The sequence below is a fragment of the Rhagoletis zephyria genome, unplaced genomic scaffold, assembly GCF_001687245.7.
Source record: "Rhagoletis zephyria isolate East Lansing unplaced genomic scaffold, Rhagoletis_zephyria_1.1 Rzeph_scaffold_15307, whole genome shotgun sequence".
NCBI classification, from domain to species: Eukaryota; Metazoa; Arthropoda; class Insecta; order Diptera; family Tephritidae; genus Rhagoletis; species Rhagoletis zephyria.
This window is the reverse complement of record NW_016172374.1, coordinates 1-11,204: the sequence shown is the minus strand read 5'-3', so window position 1 is coordinate 11,204 and position 11,204 is coordinate 1. Positions and strand designations below refer to the sequence as shown.

At 35.6% G+C, this 11,204-nt stretch overlaps 1 long non-coding RNA gene across 1 annotated transcript; it reads left to right on the top strand.

Moving 5' to 3' along the window:
• Positions 1–809: 809 nt before the first annotated feature.
• On the top strand, positions 810–2,272 carry LOC108378946 (uncharacterized). Its single transcript, XR_001849444.1, has 3 exons — positions 810–968; positions 1,388–1,389; positions 2,261–2,272. It is a non-coding gene; the product is annotated as an uncharacterized LOC108378946 (long non-coding RNA).
• The last annotated feature ends 8,932 nt before the right edge of the window (positions 2,273–11,204 follow it).

The window sequence follows — 11,204 nt, the reverse complement described above, 5'->3', positions numbered from 1 at the left end:
GTTGTCGGTTTGGTCCTACGCCACTGTCTCTCTCCTTTGCGAAATTTGCGTATTTTCATTGCTTTAAATTTTTCTGGGTTAGCCCAGCACACAACCCATGTATTGGTTTGGGAAGCACGACTATAACCCATTGCACTCGAAAGTCAGGCTTGCTTTAGTACAATGATGGGCAAAACGCTACTCGCGAGTAGCGTCTGCGTCGCAGCGCTTATACGTATACAGAAACGACGCAGCGAATTTCAATTCAGTCTGCTTTCAGTTTTCATGAGAGTAACACTACGCTTCGCCGTTGAATATTTTTATTCGTAATTTCAGCGCGTTGTTGCCAGCTATATATGTAACAATGTCCAAAATGGCTGCGTATGAGTGCCAATTACAATTTTCGGTTTTAAGAAAAGCCAATAATGCCCAATGCTTGTTATGTGGTAATACGACTACTTGGAATCGTTCTTTTAATATAAGGCGACATTATTTGTCATGGTAAAAAAGTCAAACTGCCGAACTGTGTAAACCAATTTAAAGTTTTTTGTAATGGGTTTTATGTATATATGTATGTACGATACGGCAATTTAATATATTTAGTATACTTTATTGAATACTGAGTTTTTTACAAAGTTTAGAAATTTTAAATTCGTGAATTTTGTTGTTGAATAAACTATCATTTGTTAAAACATTAGTTTAATGAAATTAAATTAAAAAACTTTTAATGCACGTACATATGTACTTATAAAAATTAATTTCATAATTCATTATTTGAAATTATTTCTTCATTATTTGTTTATTATATTTTATTATTTTCGTTTCATGTTCATAATACAAATTAAATATAAATTTAAAAGAGCGTTTTCTAACACGCGCAAAAAACGACGCACTTTTGTACAATATAGAAAAGTGGCAACTGTTACTCAGCGCGATTCACGAATACCATGACAAAATGAGACTGTATTGGTGTGCCCATCTATGCTTTAGTAGTTTTAATTCCTGGAACTTTATAGCACAAATTATATGTTTGGTTTCCCTCCTTCCAAGTATTCATATACACCTAAGGGACAACTAGCGCATTTTGTCGCCACTTTCATGCACTTCTCAAATGAGTTAAATACATATGTACATATATGAAAATCCTTAATGATCTGGAGGAGATCTTCAAATTTTTTTAACCCTCTTCAATTTGTTTTCAAACTAAATCCTTCTTAAATTCGTTCTTATAATACATTTTCAATTACCCCATTCTCCCTAATTTAAGTTTTTAAACAGGTGGCAACCCTGATACATATAGTTTAGAAATTATGCCTTTTGCAACCATTTTGATTGATACCCATATTGTAATAGATCATTTAACTTATTAAATAGTCTTAATTGTCGGCCGCTGTGGTGTAGTGGTAAGCAGTGCGCGCTTCCACTCGGCAACGCCTGGGTTCAAACCCTGGTCAAAGCAACATCGCAAAAATATAGAAAAAAGGTTTTTTCATAACAGCGGTCGTCCCTCGGCAGGCAATGGCAAACCTCCGAGTGTATTTCTGCCATGAAAAACAGCTTCTCGTAAAAATACAATCGCCGTTCGGAGTCGGCGTAAAACTGTAGGTCCCTCCGCTTTGTGTGACAACAACAAGGCGCACTTTCAAACTTTTTAATAAAATTTAGGTATGCAACCGTTAGTCCTAGCATCATAAATTTAACACTTTATTTTTCTAAAATTTAAGAAGTTACAAAACTACATATAATTTTGTTTTAATTATGAAAAAAATATCGATTTTTTTACGAATCATTTAGGAGATTCCCTTAAACTCGTAAAGTCGTATACCGTGTAAAACTCGTAACTTTACGAAGCGAAAAGGTGTAAATAGGTGCGTAAAGTGACTGTTTGACAGATCAACCAGGATTTTGTGAAGCAATTTTTGTTTCGTAGTATTTTCCAATAACACCCCGCCATCTTGTCCCTTACACTCTTGGCTAAAATACAATTAAAAATGCTGGAAATTAGCAGAAAACCTAAGTCAATACAGTTAGTGGATGAAATTCATTCAATTTATTCGCGTATAATTTGTTTTCATTTATTTTCTTTATTTCATACATTTTAGTATAAAAATGTCAGCCCCTCGGCAACACTGAAGTTTACGAGGTCCTTTGCGCATCAAATTTGCCTCGTAAATTTACGAGGGGCTCGTAAATAGAGCTCCATACAAATTTTGACAGTTCTTTTACGATGCTCGTAAATTTACAAGCTTTACGAGGTTTACGAGGCTTTTACGAATTTAAGGGAAGACCCCTATTGTTTGATTTTGTTTTAATTCCTGAGCAAAGTTCCAAATTCGGACTTACATGGGTTTCGTTATGTAGCTATGCTTTCAGAAAAAATAGTAGATATATAAGCCCTACTTGTACGGCGAGGAGGCATAAACAGTGAAAACATCTAATGAAGTGGCTCTTGAAGTTTTCGAGAGAAAGATGCTGCGAAAAATTTACGGGCTATAAATTTATAACGAGTGCTTTTCAATAGGTTTCTCCGAGAAACCCTGTAGTCGGAGAAAAAAGAGAGAGAGGTTAGTGAATGTTTTGGTCTTTGCTCTCTCAAGTTAGAAAGCTGGGAGTTGCCAAGATCAATGCATATATATGTACATATGTATTCAAGGATCAAATAGGAACTAAAAAATCGAATATAAACTCGAATCGGAGCGGCTCTATTAGTGAATCTTCGATTTAAAAACGGTATCTCTAGTACATACATTGCTGAAGTGAAGATACTAAATACGCGGATGTGCTATCATTAGAACCTTACATGAAATTATCGAAATCATTAATTTTATAAAAAAAAATATATTTTATGGAACTTACCACTAACTCTCTTGAAAGCTTTACTTTCTCCAAAAACTAATACAATTGAATAAGTTGCTGCCTGCTTATTATTGCACATTACTGATCTTGTGTAACCATTGAGGCATTTCGCCTCGATGATCTTCAACGATCTTTTGCACAATTAGTTCAAAAATTAAATAAAAATATTTCATAGAATATTTGTGTATTTGTAGAGGGAGTTAAGTATGTACAGTAAAACCGTGGTGTGATAAAAATTAAAATGAAATTATTTTAAGTACAGCTTTTGCGCTTTTGAACCCAAAGATCACAGAGCAATCATGTGTGTGCATTAATACGCGCTTAGAGAGATCTATATGCATACATACTTACATATGTACATGTACACATCGTTCAAAACAAACAAAAATCTATCATATAAAGGAAGAGCGTTTGAGTTCCATAAAAAGAAGTGAATTAAGTTCTTTTTTCAACACTTTTACTAAATTTTCTAATAAAATTATTTATAGCATTTCGTTGATTTCAATAAATCGACAAAGGCCCTACAACTAAGTAAAAAATATGGTGTTCACTGAGTGCGATGTTGCTTTTAAATATTTATTTACTTAGCTACGCATGGCACGAAAGTAATGTGAGAATGTGCATAGGTAGCATTCAAAGCATAAGAAAATCGTTGAAAGAATAGTAGAGAAATAATAACTTAACAAGTGTAAAGAGTGAAAAAGAAATAAATTAAATAAAAGTGATCACGCTGATCGTACGGACTGCCGCATATGAGACACGCTCAATTGTTGAGCTATGATTTCTAGTTAGATTTCCAAGACCTAAATTAAATGTGTTTAAGTACAAGCGTTGATTTATTTATTTTAATAAAGATGTTTTGAACAAAGAAGGCGACTACGCGCATGTATGTATGTAGTTGGAAGACATCGATCGCCAATTAAGTGCAAAATTGTATGTCCGCTCGATCGTTAGAAGCTAGCAATAATAGCTATTGCTGATGGACAAACAAATCAAGTAAATCAATCCAATCACTGTGACAATCAGCGTATTGAGACATATCTACACTTACGTACGACTTACATATGCATGACTTACTGTGTTCATGGTGATCATGAAATTAATTGTGGCGTTCAATGGGAGCTTCTTACATTATTTTCAACTAGTAATACGGAGAATCACAGATACAAAGTGAAAACAAGCAATCATACACTGTAGAATAGTCCAAATTGGGTTATTATCTGAGCAGAAGGCAATGATTACTGTTGAAAGATTTTGGGCACGCTGACAATGATCGAGCATTTTAACAATTAGCAGCACATTTCCAAAACAAACATTTGGATAGTTTTATGTGCAAGAAAAGTAAAGTGAAATTTGCTGCTAAATAGACAAAAAAAAAAAATGTTGAAAATAGATACACATGATTCGACTTAAAGAAATAGAAAATAAAGTGGCAACATTTTTACTTTTACAAGCCGGCATTTAGTAATGAATATAAAATAATTATTAGTGCATAAGTAATACCATCTCATGAAATCGTTTTTTTTTTTCAAATAAAATACATTTATTTACAACAAATATTCTATTATTTTTTTCGTTTCAGTGCCAAGCTTTGGCATTAACACGTGCCGCAAATGCCGCTGCCGCCGCTGCAGCCGCCTCAGCTAATGCGGCGGCCGCCGCTTCCTCAGCACAAGGTGGCAAGCCCAATGAGTTAGCAGCGCTGAAGAAGGAGCATTCTTTATCGCCACCACACAGCATCGGCAGCAGTGGTGGTGGCGCAACAACAGGTGGCGGCGCGTCAACAGCCAATGTAGAGGAAGGTGTTGGCGTTGGCTGTGCTGGTAGTGGCGTTGCTGGCAATTATCGAAGACGCCCTTCACTGCAGGGCGTGCAGGATAAACTGGCACAGCTCCAAATGCAACAGCAGCATCAACAACAGCAACAACAACAACAACAACATCAGCAGCAACAACAACAGCAGCAGCAGCAACATCAACAGCACTTGCGTGAACAGCTTGCCGCACACGATGAGGCACGCAGTCCGCGTTTTGGCGGCATGGTTGCCGCATTGGGTGCTGCTGGCAGCAGTGCCGGCGGCCTTGGCCTTGGCCGTTCGCGTTCTACAGATGCCACCATCTCAACGCCCAATGTCGCCACAACGCACCTGAGCACAGACAACGAACGCCACATTTCCTCAACGCCTTCTAGTCAAAACGTTTCATTGGCGGTTACACCGAAGTTGGAGCGCGATGAACGTACTGCCGTCGGCGCCGGTGTAGGTGGTGGAATTGTTGGCCGCGGTAATGATGGTAGTGTTGCAGGTCCAGCGTTTGTGGGTAGCATTAGTTGCTTGCCACCGGCGGCATTGAATGCGGTTGCCAGCGGCATGGTGAGCGGCATGCCAATGCATCCGGGTGTGGGCGTTGTGCCGACGCAAGCGGAGCAGCTGTTGTCTGCGCCGTCGGCAATGGAGAGTCGTGGGCGCGAATTCGATCCAGCGAAAGTGAATTGTGAGTAGAAGAAAGTTATTTTACATATTTTTCAAGCTTATCTACGGTGGTGTCTAAAGTCAATGATTGAAAAAAGGTGAATTTTATTAATTTCGAAGGTATCTTATTTAGCTCTTAAAGGTAGTTGTATCCGAGGTGGTCCCATACTAATTTGGTTTAGATCCGATTATTGGATGATCAAGCAATTAACGGAACTCCTAAATTTTTATAAGAGAATTGAAGTCGGTTGTGTTTTTTTTTCTTAAAAATTACTTTTTTTTCAATTTCCATGCAAAAATTTCGATGCCTGGAGTTCAGGATTACCAAATCTAACTTTTGGCGCAACGGATAAAGTTTTGTAACTGGTCGATGGATTGAAAGACATCGATGTTATGAACGTATGCAGTTAAATTAGATTAATGATGTTAAAGTACTCCATACCAAGAACGACGTTACCCATGGAGAGTTGCGTCTTTATTCGTTAGCCTCAGAAGCTCATTTGGCATTCTCTGTTCTATATTAGGTTAGAAAAACGATGGGATTGTATAAGTCCTGCCTTTCGTCTGATACAAAGTCGAAGCTTCCAAGAATTTTAAAGCGTACCAACAAGAATCTAAAGCTAAAACCAGCTCTGTGTGCCTAAAATGTAAATGTTCATTTTTATGTGCATACATTTTTAAAATTTTTTTGGAGGATAATTCCTCCCTTCGATAGAGCTTCAACTTTTGCAACCAGATTGAACAAATCTGGCTATGAAAAAAATATCTTTTCGAGCAGTTCGAGGCTTTTGCCTATGTTTTAGAAAACTTCACAATTGTCACAGTGTATTACTTATGATGTATTTGCCTTTCGCATCGCATTGCTCTTTCGTATCGCATTACTGTAGCTAATTGAGCAGTGTCGCTAATCGAGCAGCTGACTGTGTGTGAACACCAAAAATCGATAGCTCAATTAAAGTTACATGACTAAATTAAATTTTTGCCTGAAATTAGCATTAGCTGTCTGACTAAAGCTGATGTTACGATATTGCCGAAATTTTTTCTTTCGATGTCTGCAATTCAATCAATATACCTTCTCACAATCTTAGCCTATGCTTCACTCTCACTCATTGTGTCTCCCCAATAAAATAACTGCTTCAAATCCAGTTCCAACCGCTCTATAAATCTTCTTAATTCCGCTCCTGCTAAAAATTCAAATTTTCTTGCTACAAATCCATCCCGTAACATACATAAATATGTGTGTATATATGTACGTACACATTCCAGTATTAAGCTCTACCAAAATTTCCTCTTACTACTTAACCGCATATTCATACATAGGCATATATATACATTTATCCCTCAATTATAATCACATATAAGAGTATAACAGTGTGTTTCGAAGCTTGGATGTACATATGTATATTTGTACCTTGAACTTTATAAAATGTATAATCCCTTTTTGCCTTTGCTTTACGCTTTGCCTTGGATAAGTGAAACATAGCAAACCCTATTATTATTTATTTCCTAATGCTTTCAGTGCTTGTTCAAGGATTTCTTGCTGGTTTTTTTTTATTCACTCTGCCTCTTCACTACTTCATTAAAATAATAACATTTCACAGTCGCTTGATCAAATCACAAACGGGAATAGTTGTTAGCAAGAAGGGAAGGAACTGCTGCTGTTGTGGTGCTGTGAGTAATATAGGGTTTCTGGTTGCTATGCAGCTGGATGAACCGGTGTTCCTACTTCTAGAAGGCCGGCAATGGATTAATCTTTTAATCCTCTACAATGTGAGTTTATCAAAATAGGCATGCAAAATGGATGAGCGTACATGCATTATTACATAAATATGTACATATGTAGGTAGATATTTCTGGGCGACGAAAATTGATTGGTACAGTGCATGTCCTTCATATGTATACATACATTTAAGTATTCATACATCATATAAAACTTATTGAAACAAGTCTGCACATTCCCGATTATTTTCTAACCGCAAATTTTTTTACCAAAAACTTTGATGAAATCTAATAAAATATAAAACTATTAGACATTCCGTGTTGCTAAATATAAATAAGCAAAAAAAGCACATACACACTATTTAACCTTATTAAGAATATCTTAACGAAGAAATATCAAGTTTCGTAAGCAGTTTTTTTTTGCGTTTATGCTATTTGCGCAAAATTAAACAAATCACCAAAAGATGAAAAACAACAACCACATTGTGCTTGACGAAATTTACAGTTTTTACAACAAAAAGCGTGGCGGCACTTTTTGGATTTCCCCCCTTTCGCTGAGAGTAATTTTATATTTTGACAGTTTTACATTTTGTTCTGGAAAAGTTGCACAACGAAACTAGTAATTATACGAGAATAAGGTCGTTCGTCTTAAAAAATTTCACCAAACTGATATTTCGTATTACTTGCTGCTACAAACAAACACCCAAACCTGTAGGACCCTCCGCTATCACTATGTTTTGAATTAATAACTTTTCTTAATTTTGTTCCTAACTCTACAACAGTTTTTAAGCCGGTTGTCGCCAATTAGAACAGGAAAATAAAGGTTCGAATTTGTCTAAGCCTCTCTAGTTCTGAACCAGATATTCCCTTCGCTGGCAAGAGTTTTGTCTACCTATTGCATATATGCATTCTATACATAGATACCCAGTGGCGAAACGCGCTAGTGCCGAATTAGTTCAGAACCATGTCTAGTGCGCGTTAATTATATTTTGCATGCTAGCAACTGGCAAATATAACATTACGATGCCCTACGAGGTGTTGATTTATCCCGTCTGCATGCCTTTTTCGATAGTTCCGAACCAGTCCTAAATTTCACAGATGGGGTTTCGTTCGCTCTTCATCCCTTTTTCGATAGTTCCGAACTAGTTCCTAAATCGAACAGTATTTTTGGTTTTTCGATGGTAGTGATTTTAAATTAGGTGTTTTCAATAGAAACATAATTCAAACTGAGCATTTGAAAACACGTTTACGTCTCTTTGGCTATAGCTGAGTGTTTAGAGGTGCTTGCTGTTATTGGTCAGATTCCAAAAGGTCCTAGCCTCGAATGCCGTCAGACACAAGATGTTAAAATGTTAATTCACATTGTTGCTTTGTGTTTACAAACTATGGAAAAGCATCTATGAAGTGCAGGACCAAAGCGTATTGGAACGAAAAAACCAACAAAAAAGCACAAATCTGTTTAAAGTAAAACAAAAAGATGGATCCCATTTTCGATAGTTTTTAATCAGTTCTAAATTCGTCAGCTGATATAGACATAGATTTCCGATGAAAAATTCGTGAATCCTTTGGAACTTATCACATATTCTGTGGCTATATTTTGTGCATAGCAAACTAACACCGAATAGAAGCGGTTAGAAATAAAATGGTGGTTCGATATTTTAGAAACCGATGCATTTTTAATTGTTCTTGCTTCTTGTATAAAAATATAGTATTTTTAGAAGAAGTGGACTTAGCAGCTTTTCAGTGTTAGCTAGCGATATTTAGTTTTAAAAAGTACAAAAAAAAATTTTCTTAAATTACAGACCACATTTTCGTTGGTTTTGAACTGGTGTCGATTTAGTTACTATCGGACTGGTCCCCTTTTGGCGATAAAAATCTAGTACCGAGCTAGAAATTTGGTTCTCTAGTTCGGTACTGCGCTGCAGGGTACATAATTTCACACATTCAGACCAGGGTTGTTGCGAATATTCGCATTCGCATTCGCAAGCGCGAGCTTCCGCATTAATTTTAACATTCGCATTCGCAATAATCAATGTGGATCTTTTGCTAATGCAAATATTGAAGAGATCGAAAATAACAGTTATTTTTTTACGAGTTAAACTTTGTCCAAATATTTTGTATTCTGAAATAAAAGTCCTTTCCGGACAATAAACAAACCGCTTATCCAAATTAAACAAGTTGGTATCAAATGAAAAAGGACTTAGATTGCATTAAACTGAAAAGCTACCTATTGAAAAATATTTCAATAACAAATTTCGGAATAAAAAAAAATTTGGCCAAATTTAACTCTTAAAAAAAATGTTATTTTCGGTCGCTGGAATATTGTGCAAGTGCACTGATAAAACGTATATCTGACCGGCCACAGAAGAAAGGATTAAAAATTAATTACAAAAACTAAAATCGAAAAACGCTGATGACGTTAAAGGTTCTCCAAATTCAGAAACAACTAAAATAATGAGAATGAAGAATTCTTTGGAAAAGAACGGTGTTTAAACAACGATCTTGCCATAATGCTAGATTGTGAAGATGAATGTCAGGAGGTTACATCCGACATTTCCAGCTCCGATACAATTCTCAAAAAGGAATTATTCAAAGTTCTCTTAACTGGTGCAGCTTCAATCGAAAAGAATTTACAGTTTTGTCAAGTTTCAAGTTTTTCAAGTTTGTCGTCTCGATCCTTTAAAAAGTTTTTATTAAATACAATGCTCCAATTTTTTAATTCAAGTACTAAAAAATTTTTTTAAAGTTACTAACCTTTCCATTTTTTATTTACCTAAATCATCGAATTTGTTCACCTAAAATATTTCTTTAAAATACCTGACATCGCCATCCGCGGATGTTAGCTTTTAAACATCCGTATCGGCATTCGCATCCGCGGATGTCTAAAATTCCACATTCGCAACATCCCTATTTCAGACATACTACATACATATGGTTTACTATGGTCATCGCTCGCTCGTTTGAAGCTACAAAGCGATGGTATTAAAACGATTCAAAAACGGCTTAGGGATTAAAGGGATTAATCGGACACGCTAATGAAAATTGTAACATTGCGGTTTGGAAACGAGCGCGGAAATGCATGCTTACATACATACATACATATACTACATACATACATGCATACGTTGGCTGTTTGCTTGTATGATTTAAACAAATCGTTAAGCCATTTCGCCAGTTTATTATTAAAAAGGGAAAAAATTAAATACAAATCGAAACGATTTGTATTTAAGGGATTTACCGAAACTCGACTTTGCTGCATGTCGCTGCTATTATTTTCAAATGAAATTGTTACAGGATTTTAAGGATTTGAGTTAAAATGTGCATTTAAGGGAAAATATTTAATTGTTACAAATATGTAAAGAAATTTCATATACACACGTTTATATGTATCTACATATGTACATACATACCTAGAATTTAGAAGGATTAACGCTTAAACCGCAGCGCTTTGTAACAGCTGGAATGTTAACAAAATAATCTAGTAATGTGCGCGGATTTCTAAAAAGCGTAAACCTCATTTTCTGGCATATTTTAAAGCGAAAAATTACGCTGAGATTTATATTCAAATTTTTATACAAATAGTAAAAGCTATACATATGTAAATTTCTTTGTAGGAATATTCATAAAAATTGTTGAATGCCATGAGATTTATTGGTGGTATTCATCTAAACCGATAACTTTTTCAAGGAGATATTCTTATAAATTTAAGCGCTCGGTGACATGAACGCCCCATACTCTCTTTTCGTTTAGTTAATTTACAAAGTATAAGGTTTGGTGGATACGCTTATTATAGTTTTTGTGATATTATTTTATGTTTCATATTTTTTTTTAAAAGCCCAGGTAGTTATACAACAAAAATCATATACATAAATCCGCTTTTCAAACATTGAAAGAAAAATATATATAAAAATTCGACAAAATTTCAAACTTTTTATTCAGAATTTTAAAAAAATTGTTGGCATGCAATTTTGTAGCCCATTCAAGTTTAGTACAATATAGTGCAAGTTTCATTTGGCTACAAAATATCGTGGTTTTTTAAGAATACAGTGAAACCTCTCCTAACGGACACCTCTATTAGACGGGCACCTGCCTTGGGCGGACATTTTTTCCTATACCAAGTTTTAAGTATATATTTCGGAACAAATTACTCTCTCTTAAGCGGACACTCTCTTGGCCGGAC